Source organism: Medicago sativa, chromosome 5 (genome assembly GCF_051527215.1).
Source record: "Medicago sativa cultivar Bolivia chromosome 5, Bolivia_mono, whole genome shotgun sequence".
Lineage (NCBI taxonomy): Eukaryota > Viridiplantae > Streptophyta > Magnoliopsida > Fabales > Fabaceae > Medicago > Medicago sativa.
The window spans coordinates 70,334,487-70,346,615 of record NC_140753.1 but is presented as its reverse complement, the minus strand read 5'-3'; the positions used below and the strand labels follow the sequence as shown (position 1 = coordinate 70,346,615).

Sequence of the window (12,129 nt, the reverse complement as noted above, 5' to 3'; positions counted from 1 at the left end):
CTTTTCTAAAATTAGTTTTTAAAACATTTTGAAAACTAAAAACAAAAAGTGTTCCAAACAGGCTCCTAATAATCTAGTCCATAAAATGAAAACTCAAGAACACATGTTACATTCAAATGCACCTGACATCACTACTTTGATAGTTTGATTCATGATATGAATAAATAAGTCTCTTCATCTTCTCTTATAATATAAGATAGGAGTGCACGCTGCACAAGAGCGCGACATCTGGCAGCATGGTTGTGTGCCATTTGGCTGCTGCTTTGCTTGACAAGTGGGGAGCTCCTTTAATTGACATGTGTGCAGTTTATTTTTTCAAATTGGATTCCAAAGGGAAAGTCTTTCTGTCACGTGAGAAAAGAAAGCATAATTGGAAAAGTCATTTTGAAAAAAAGCAAAACTTTATCTTCCCTAAAAAATTTCCCACACTTTCTTCTCTCTTCTAAATTTGAATTTCAAATTTCAAACATAAAATATTAAATCATATTACCACAAAATAAAGTCAGAATTTTTTCAATCAAAAATCACACTTCTCTACTCCAAACTTTTGGCTCTTAAATTTGAAATTCAAATTCAAACTCATTTTATTCTCAACACACTTTTATATACAAGATTCAATAGTCCATTTAACACATTGATCTTCTTTCTCTCTCACCATTTCTTATTTTTATTTCAATCTTTTCCCTGATTCTAATCTTCATTTTCTTCTTATTATGCAGGTAGATTTCCTCTTTTGATTGACGAAGGTGTAAAAGAAAAGTAGATCACAATAAGGGTAACAATATCTCTTCTTTTTCTTTGATAAATAATATTTTTCATAATTTTTTCTTCATATCAACATGTAAATAAAACTGACTACAGCTTTTTGCTAAATCAATATCACATGATCTACATCAAGGTATACAAACACCATTCCTAATGTGTTTTTCTTTTCTATTACTTTTTCCTTATTTTTACTGGAAGAAAAAAAGAAAGACAGTTAAAATACTAAGAATGTTTTCCTTCTATTTTTGTTTTGAAAAGAAAAAGGAAATACAGAGCCATTAAATTGCAATAGAAAGAAGTAGATACAATTTATATGTATATCATGTATATCTATGTTTCATCATCTACTCCATCTTTTTAATCATTTTTTTTTTTGCAGGAAATGTAAAGAAAATGTAAGGTAACAAGAACAATTCTTCTTTCTTCTTTATGTCCTTCACTATACAAACTAAACTTCTTCCTTCTTTATGTCCTTCATATCATCATCTTAAACTATATAAAGATCAATTTATTTTTTTCAATTGCACAGACATAACAAACTCTACCTCAAAGTATACCAAACAACATTCATATCCAAACTATAATAAAGTTATGTCTTTATATTTTTGCAAACTTTACCCTTCGCTTTTTACAGGAAAAAACAGGAAAAAACAAGAAACAAGAAAGAAACAGAGAGGGTGCGTATAACTGTAAAAGAGTAAGAACAACAAGAGAAGGAAGATGAGTACAAATACCAAAAGAAGTAGCAATCTTATTTGTTGTGATTATATGAATGTATCATTGAAGTTGCAAGATAAAAGGGAAAAAAGAAAACAAAGATGGAGAACAACAAACTTAAATGAATGTGTAAGTAACAAAGATGGAGAACAACAAACTTAAATGTGTAAGTATGGATAGGAAAGGTGATTCAATGGATGTATCACCTAAAACGAATGTATCAATGATTCAATGGTGTTTGTTCAATCTTTTTCAAATACTTATAAACTTGCATAATCTTCCTTTAGTTTATTATTATTTTTGAAAGAAAAAAAATTGAGTAAAAATAAAGTTTATACTATTTTGTATCAATGGTGTTTGTTCAATCTTTTTCAAATACTTCTAAACTTACACAATCTTCCTTTAGTTTATTATTATTTTTGAAAGAAAAAAAATTGAGTAAAAATAAAGTTTATACTATTTTGTATAAGAAAAAAATAGCTTAAAAATAAAAAGGAAAAACAACCATGAAGGATTAAGAACAAGAAAAAGAAAATAAAGATGATTACAAACATCAAAATAGATAACAATTTTGTCTGATGTAAACTGTGTCTACAATTTTCACTTCCATTAATTTGTTTCTACAACCTGTTGCTATTAAGCTATTAAAATACACAGATCTGTGATTTTTTATTATTCAACATGTGAGTTTTTTTATTATTCAACTGTGAAAGAGAAAATTCTTTATATATTCTAAAAAGAACAGTCCTCATTTAGACTTAGAAGAAAAAAAAACAGAGAGAAAGAAAGAGAATTCTTCTGTTTACATCATTCTGTAACAACGTCAAAAAAACAAAATTTGCAGAAAAAATGGTTTTTCTATTGATATTATGGAAGAAAAAAAAAGTCTTCATTTTTGCTGGAAACAAAATTCGGGATTTTCAGAAAAAAATATATTTTTTCTATCAAAATCCAATAGAAGGATTGTCAAAAAATATCAATAGAAAAAGATTATTTGATCTACATAAGAAATTCTTACATCTTTTCAAAATACAAGAGAATCAGATCCAATTTCATCTTTTAACTGTTGTTGTTGTTGCATGTAATGGAAACATAAGATGTAAAGAACTTGACCTTGATGAAGACACCAACCCAGTTTCATACCATAACAGCGGCGGTTGCAATTTCAGGCGCGGAGGTCGCAATTTCTGGTGTGAAGGTCGACGGGGAAAGTGTTTCAAATTATGATCTTTTTTGTGGGTTTTGTAGAGGAGTTGGAGAAGAGTCTTTTTATGGTATTGATTTTTCAAAAGGTTGTCTATGTTGGCCGAGATCTAGCCAAGAAGGTGGTGGTTGAGAAGTTTACAAATCTATTTGATCTGAATGATAGATGATAAGGAATAGGTCAAGATTATGAGTGTGGTTCAGCCAAAGGCAGCCGAAAATTAATCATATGGAGGTTGTGAACAGTAATCCGGCGGCTAGGGTTTGTTAGAAGAGGAGAGCTTCTCAAATTCCTTTGATGAAGAGAGAGAATAAAATTAACAAATGAGCATTTGTCTAAAAATAATAATAATAAAGGGTGGGAGAGATAAATTATAAAACTTAAAAGTTGGATTACCGAAAAGAAAAAAAAAATGAAAACTGGTAGCCTATGTTGTACAATACATTCAATTGCTGTACAATACATTCAATTGTTATTAAATTCTAAAACTAAATGGCTGATCTTTGAGAAAAAAATGTGAAAAAATTGATATGAGTATTTACAATTAGATGTAAGTTACTTAATTGGTTCTCTTAAAAAAATGTTTTAATTGGTTGTACGTGTAAAATTATTTTTCGACCGTCAACTCATTACCATTAAACTTTAAATATTATTGGTACTCTTAATCAATGGTTGTGATATCTGTGTTTCCTCTTGATGCGTGTCCTCTCTACTTGCTTAGCCAAAAAAAAAAAAAATCAATGGTTGTGATCGCTTAGTATAAATTAAAAAGGGAGATGTATTTCAAAAATTAATTGTATATTTTTAACCGATCCAACTCTAAAAAATGTGGATCCTTAATCAATTTATTAAAAAAATTATTTGCAATGGGTGTCATTATTTGAGATTTATACAATTAAACTATCATGAACTTGCATGTTTTCACTAATACAATTCGTCACTAATGAAATCAATTCTGATAAATGAGACAAGTTCTCATTGATAAAATAATTTTTATTGAGAGGTCATTGATAAAATAATATTTATATTTGATATATTTCACTGATATGTATAAAAATATGATATCACTATAATGGTGTTCCTATTTTTAGACCATAACTTTGATTACACAATGTCATTAAACCATCGTTAACTAAAATGTATGAAAGAAATTGACATTGATTAAAATTTAAAAAATAATTAAAATGGACGGAAGAAGTTTACATTGATTAATTGAACTATTAAGCACGAAAGAATTTGTCACTGATAAAAATTATAAAAATAACTCAAATGCAAGTGGTAAGCTGTCACTGATAAAATTAAATCCGATACATAAGACAAGTTGTTTTTGGTGAAATACACGAGACAAGTTATCATTTATAATTTTTTTTAAAAACTCAAATGAACCAGAAAGTTGCTACTAATGAAATTCACTCTAATTCACGAGATAAGTTGTCATTGATAAAATAATATTTTTAGGAGAACATTGATAAAATAATATTTGTCACCGATATATTAAATTATATTTAAGCAGAGAATCTTTTTTTTTTTGTTTTTTTTTAACAAGCAAAAATGGATTTTATGAAGTAGATGTAATAGTCACAAGAAAATTTATGTAACACAAGGCAGAATTTCATATAACTCTCCAATTATTGATTAATACATTAAAGGCAATTTATTAATGAATATCAAATTTATGTACGCTGGAAACTACTCATTTAAGTTGGAGAAATGTCAATAGAGCAACTCATGAGCAGAAGCGTGTGACCAACATAAAAACTAATAGACCAACTCACTACCCTTAAGAAACCATAGGCTGTTAACTAAGGAAATTAACTATGTCAACTGGGTTGTAACTATGTATTCAAATGCAAGTCAAAACATGTGTTAGACAAATGATGACATTGGACAATGTAATAAACAGTACATGTAACAATTATATTAATAAAAATAGCATTATCAATTGACCAACTTGAATAGTTCTGTCTAATCAAAGTCTATCGTATACTACCTAATCTAGAATAGTAATGAGTACCATTTTATGGGAACCAATGAAAATTATTTGTCTCACCTAAATTTCGATTACAAACAAATGGTGTTAGAAACTCAAAACAACACACTGTTATAAACACACAAATTCTGCCATCAACCAATCTAATGGATCACCTTCAGCTTACTCAACAACATATTAAGATTAAGAGACAAAAGAAAACAAGTATTAGAAGAGAAAAAAATTGGTGGTACATCTAACATTAGTAGAGATACTTCAACTAAGAAATTTACTCCCAAATCCAGTAAACCTCTTATTTGAGGAGCAAATACGCTAGACAGGTTGTCGCTTATAAAATTTTAAAAATCACTTAAATACTCAGGATAAGTCGTCACAAATGAAATTAACTCTGATAAAAGAGACAAAATGTCATTGATAAAATAATTTTTGTTGAGTGATCAATAAAAAAATAAAGTTTTTAATCGATACATTATATAATATTCAACATAGAGTATCCTCTTTAACTGATATCACTAAAACGAAGTTCCTATTATTTACACAATAACTTTTATGGTACAACGATATTAAACTCTTTAACTAAAATACATGAAAAAGTGATAAATTATCACTAATAAAGTTAAATTTCATTCAGAAGACAAGTTTATTTTCAGAGCAAATACGCTAGATAAGTTGTTACTTATAAAATTCTAGAAATAACTAAAATGCATGGGATAAGTTGTCACAAATTAATTAACTCTAATAAAAGAGACAAGATGTTATTGATAAAATTATTTTTGTTGAATGTTCATTGATAAAACAATATTTTTTATCGATATATTAAATAATATTTAATGTAACGTATCTTCTTTACTGATATATAAAAAAAACATGAAATCACTATAATGATGTTTCTATTATTTATACCATAACTTCTATTATACAACGATATTAAACTCTCTTTAACTAAAATACATAAAAAAAAGTAATTAGTTATCACTAATAAAGTTAAATTTCATACATAAAACAAGTTTTTTTTTGAGGAGAAATACGCTAGACAAGTTGTCAGTTATAAAATCTTACTAATAACACAAATGCACGGGGATAAGTTTTCACAAATGAAATTAACTCCGATAAAATAGACAAGTTGTCACTGATAAAATAATTTTTGTTGAGTGGTCATTGATAAAAATATTTTTCATCGATATATTATATAATATTCAATATAGAGTATCTTCTTTTATTGATATATAAAAAAGTGATACACTAAAACGAAGCTCCTATTATTTATACCATCACTTTTTTATACAACGATATTAAACTCCCTTTATCATTTATTCATGAAAAAAATGATAAGTTGTCACAAAAAAAGTTAAATTTCATACAAAAGACAAGTTTTTTCGAGGAGCAAATACCCTAAACAAATTGTCACTTATAAAATCTTAGAAATAACTCAAATGCATGGGATAAGTTGTCACAAATGAAAATAACTCTGACAAAAAAGACAAGTTGTCACTGATAAAATAATTTTTGTTGAGTGGTCATTGATAAAATAATATTCTTCATTGATACATTCAATAAGATTCAATGTAGAGTATCTTCTTTCGCTGATATATAAAAAACATGATATCGCTATAATGATGTTCCTATTATTTATACCATTACTTTTTTTGTACAACGATATTAAACTCTCTTTAACTAAAATGCATGAAAAAAGTGATAAGTTGTCAATAATAAAGTTAAATTTCATACATAAGACAAGTTTTTTTGAGGAGCAAATACGTTAGACAAGTTGTCATTAATAATTTATAAATAACTCAAATGCACAGGATAAGTTGTCACAAATGAAATTAACTCCGATAAAATAGACAAGTTTTCACGGATAAAATAATTTTTGTTGAGTGGTCATTGATAAAATCTTATTTTTCATAGATATATTACATAATATTCAATGTAGAGTATCTTCTTTCACTGATATATAAAAAAAATTATATCACTATAACAATGTTCCTACTATTTAGACCATAACTTTTTTTATACAACGATATTGAACTCTCTTTGTAATTTATGCATGAAAAAAATGATAAGTTGTCACTAATAAAGTTAAATTTCATAAAGTAGATAAGTTTTTTTAAGGAGCAAATACGCTAAACAAATTGTCACGTATAAAATAAATAAATCAAATGAAAGGGATAAGTTGTCACAAATGAAATTAACTCTGTTAAAAAGACAAGTTGTCACTGATAAAATAATTTATGTTGAGTGGCCATTGATTAAATAATCTTTTTTATCGATATATAATAAAAAATCCAATGTACTTTTATTGATATATAAAAAAATGTGATATCACTATAACGAAGTTCCTGTTATTTATACCATAATTTTATTATACACCGATATTAAGCTCTCTTTAACTAAAATGCATTAAAAAAGTGATAAGTTGTTGGTTGTCACTAATAAATATAAATTTCATACATAAGACAAGTTATTTTTAGGAGCAAATACGCTAGACAAGAGGTCACTTATAAAATCTTAGAAATAAATCAAATGTCCGGGATAAGTTTTCACAAATAAATTTAACTCTGATAAAAGAGACAAGTTGTCGCACATATGTTTATATAAAAAAAATTATATCAGTATAACAATGTTCCTAATATTTAGACAATAACTTTTATTATACAACGATATTAAACTCTCTTTATAATTTATGCATGAAAAAAGTGATAAGTTGTCACTAATAAAGTTAAATTTCATACATAAGACAAGTTTTTTTTATGAGCAAATACGCTAGACAAGTTGTCATTAATAAAAATTTATAAATAACTCAAATGCATGGGATAAGTCGTTATAAATTAAATTAAATCCGATAAAATAGACAAGTTTTCACGGATAAAATAATTTTTGTTGAGTGGTCATTGATAAAATCTTATTTTTCATAGATATATTATATAATATTCAATGTAGAGTATCTTCTTTCACTGATATATAATAAAAAAAATTATATCACTATAACAATGTTTGTATTATTTAGACCATAACTTTTTTTATACAACGATATTAAACCCTCTTTGTAATTTATGCATGAAAAATTTGATAAGTTGTCACTAATAAAGTTAAATTTCATAAAGAAGTTAAGTTTTTTTTAGGAGCAAATACGGTAAACAAATTGTCACTTATAAAATCTTTGAAATTAACTCTAATAAACTTTTATTATATAACGATATAAAACTCTTTTTAACTTAAATGCATGAAAAAAGTGATAAGTTTTCATTAATAAAGTTAAATTTCATAGAGTAGACAAGTTTTTTTTAGGAGCAAATACACTAAACAAGTTGTCACTTATAAAATCTTATAAATATCTCTAATGTATAATATAAGTTGTCACAAATGAAATTAACTCTGATAAAAAAGACAAGTTGGCACTTATAAAATCTTTGAAATAACTCAAATGTACGGGATAAGTTGTCACAAATAAAATTAACTCACATAAACTTTTATTATATAACGATATTAAACTCTCTTTTACTAAAATGCATGAAAAAATAAATGATAAGTTGTCACTAATAAAGTTAAACTTCATACGACAGACAAGTTTTTTTTAGGAGCAAATACGCTAAACGAGTTTTCACTTATAAAATCTAAAAAATAACTCAAATGCACGGGATAAGTTGTCACAAAATGAATTAACTTTGATAAAAAAGATAAGTTGTCACTTATAAAATCTTAGAAATAGCTCAAAGGTACGGGATAATTTGTCACAAATAAAATTAACTCTAATAAACTTTGATTATACAACAATATTAAGCTCTCTTTAACTAAAATGCAAGTAAAAAGTGATAGGTTATCATCACTAAAATTAAATTTCATAAGATTAGAACTTTTTTTAGGAGCAAATACGCTAAACAAGTTGTCACTTATAAAACCTTATAAATAACTCAAATGTACGGGATAATTTTCACAAATGGAATTAACTCTAATAAAAGAGACAAGCTGTCATTGATAACATAATTTTTGTTAAGTTGTCATTGATAAAATAATATTTTTCATCAATATGATATATTAAATTCAATATAGAGTATCTTATTTCACTGATATATATAAAAAAAAAAACATATCACGCCCTTTAGTTGTTCCTTTTATTTAGACCATTACTTTTATTATACAACGATGTTAAACTCTGTTTAACTAAAATGCGTGAAAAAAGTTATAAGTTTTCATTGATAAAGTTGAATTTCATACATAAAACAAGTTTTTTTTAGTAGCAAATATGCTAGGCAAGTAGTCACCTATAAAATCTTAGAAATAACTCAAATGCACGGGATAAGTTGTCATAAATGAAATTAACTCCGACAAAAGAGACAAATTGTCATTGATAAAATAATATTTGTTGTGTGGTCATTAATAAAATAATATTTTTCATCGATAAATTATATATTATTCAATGCAAAATATCTTCTTTTATTGATATATATAAAAAAGATGATATCACTATAACGAAGTTCCTATTATTTAGACCATAATTGTTATTATACAACGAAATTAAACTCTCATTAACTAAAATGCAAGACAAAATTTATAAGTTGTAACTGATAAAGTTAAATTTCATACAGAAGACAAGTTTTTTTTAGGAACAAATACGTTAGGCAAGTTGTCACTTATAAAATCATAGCAATAGCTCAAATGCACGGGATAAGTTGTCACAAATTAAATTAACTTCGATAAAAGAGACAAGTTGTCACGGATAAAATAATTTTTATTGATTGGTCATTGATAAAATGATATTTTTCATCGATATATTAAATACAATTCAATGTAAAGTATCTTCTTCACTGATATATAAAACAAAACATGATATCACCATAACAATGTTCCTATTATTTAGACCATAACTTTTATTTTACAATGATATTATTAAACTCCAATAAAAGAGACAAACTATCATTGATAAAATAACATTTGTTGAGTGATCATTGATAAAATATTATTTTTCATGGATATATTAAATAATAGTCAATGTATAGTATCTTTTTTCACTGATATATAAAAAAACACATCACTATAACGATGTTCCTATGATTTAGACCATTACTTTATTATACAACGATATTAAATTCTCTTTAAATAAAATACATGAAAAAAGTGAAAGAAGTCACTAATAAAGTTAAATTTGATACATAAGACAAATTTTTGTGAGGAACAAATACGCTAGACACGTTGTCACTTATAAAATCTTAGAAATAACTTTGATAAAAGAGACAAGCTTCGCCGATAAAATCATTTTTGTTGAGTGGTCATTGATAAGGACGTTATTTTTTATCGACATATTTAATAAGATTCAATGTAGGGTATCTTATTTCAATGATGTATAAAAAAATAAACATGATATCACTATAACTATATTCATATTATTTATACCATAATTTTTATCATACAAAGATATTAAACTCTCTTTAACTAAATGCATGAAAAAAGTGATAAGTTGTCAATAATAAAGTTAAACATCATACAACAGACAAGTTTTTTTTAGGAGCAAATACGCTAAGCGAGCTGTCACTTATAAAATCTTAGAAATAACACAAATCTACGAGATCAGTTGTCACAAATGGAATTAACTCTGATAAAAAAGACAAGTTGTCACTTATAAAATCTTCGAAATAAATTAAATGTACGGGATAAGTTGTCACAAATGAAATTAACTCTGATAAACTTTTATTATACAACGATATAAAACTCTTTTTAACTTAAATGCATTAAAAAAGTGATAAGTTTTCACTAATAAAGTTAAATTTCATACAGTAGACAAGTTTTTTTTAGGAGCAAATACACTAAACGAGTTGTCACTTATAAAATCTTGTATATATCTCAAATGTATAATATAAGTTGTCACAAATGAAATTAACTTTGATAAAAAAGACAAGTTGTCACTTATAAAATTTTAGAAATAACTCAAATGTACGGGATAAGTTGTCACAAATAAAATTAACTCTCATAAACTTTTCTTATACAACAATATTAAACTCTCTTTTACTAAAATGCATGAAAAAATAAATGATAAGTTGTCACTAATAAAGTTAAACTTCATACGACAGACAAGTTTTTTTTTAGGAGCAAATACGCTAAACGAGTTGTCACTTATAAAATCTAAGAAATAACTCAAATGCACGGGATAAGTTGTCACAAAAGGAATTAACTTTGATAAAAAAGATAAGTTGTCACTTATAAAATCTTAGAAATAGCTCAAATGTACGGGATAAGTTGTCACAAATAAAATTAACTCTCATAAACTTTTCTTATACAACGATATTAAACTCTCTTTTACTAAAATGCAAGTAAAAAGTGATAGGTTATCATTACTAAAATTAAATTTCATAAGATTAGAACCTTTTTTTAGGAGCAAATACGCTAAACAAGTTGTCACTTATAAAATCTTAGAAATTAACTCAAATGTACGGGATAATTGTCACAAATGGAATTAACTCTAATAAAAGAGACAAGTTGTCACTGATAACATAATTTTTTTTGAGTTGTCATTGATAAAATAAATAATTTTTTTCGATATATTAAATAAGATTCAATGTAAAGTATCTTCTTTCACTGATTATTTATACCAAAACGTTTATTATACAACACGATAATAAACACTCTTTAACTAAAATGCATGAAAAAAGTGATAAGTTGTCACTAATAAAGTTAAACTTCATACCGCAGGCAAGTTTTTTTTAGGAGCAAATACGCTAAACGAGTTGTAACTTATAAAATCTTAGAAATAACTCAAATGTACGGGATCAGTTGTCGCAAATGGAATTAACTCTAATAAAAAAGACAATTTGGATCTAATAAAATATTAGAAATAACTCAAATGTACGGGATAAGTTTTTACAAATGAAATTATCTCTGATAAACTTTTATCATACAACGATATTAAATTCTCTTTAACTAAAATGCATGAAAAAGTTATATGTTGTCACTAATAAAGTTAAATTTCATACAGAAGACAAGTTTATTTTAAGCGCAAATACGCTATTCAAGTTGTCACTTATAAAATCTTAGAAATAACTCAAATATACGCGATAAGTTTTCACAAATGGAATTAACTTTGATAAAAGAGACAAGCTTCACTGATAAAATAATTTTTGTTGAGTGGTCATTGATAAGTACGTTATTTTTATCGACATATTAAATAAGATTCATTTTTTTTAGAGACATTTTATACCATAATTAAATAAGATTCAACGTAAAGTATCTTCTTTCAATGATGTATACAAAAATAAACATGATATCACTATAACTATATTCGTATTATTTGTACTATAATTTTTATCATACAAAAATATTAAACTCTCTTTAACTAAATGCATGAAAAAAGTGATAAGTTGTCACTAATAAAGTTAAACATCATACGGCAGCAAGTTTTTTTTAAGAGAAAATAAGCTAAGCGAGTTGTCACTTATAAAATCTTAGAAATAACTCAAATGTA

General features: G+C 25.9%; 1 long non-coding RNA gene across 1 annotated transcript; it reads left to right on the top strand.

Moving 5' to 3' along the window:
• Nucleotides 1-272: 272 nt before the first annotated feature.
• On the top strand, nucleotides 273-2,845 carry LOC146924501 (uncharacterized). Its single transcript, XR_015010188.1, has 2 exons — nucleotides 273-1,165; nucleotides 1,410-2,845. It is a non-coding gene; the product is annotated as an uncharacterized LOC146924501 (long non-coding RNA).
• The last annotated feature ends 9,284 nt before the right edge of the window (nucleotides 2,846-12,129 follow it).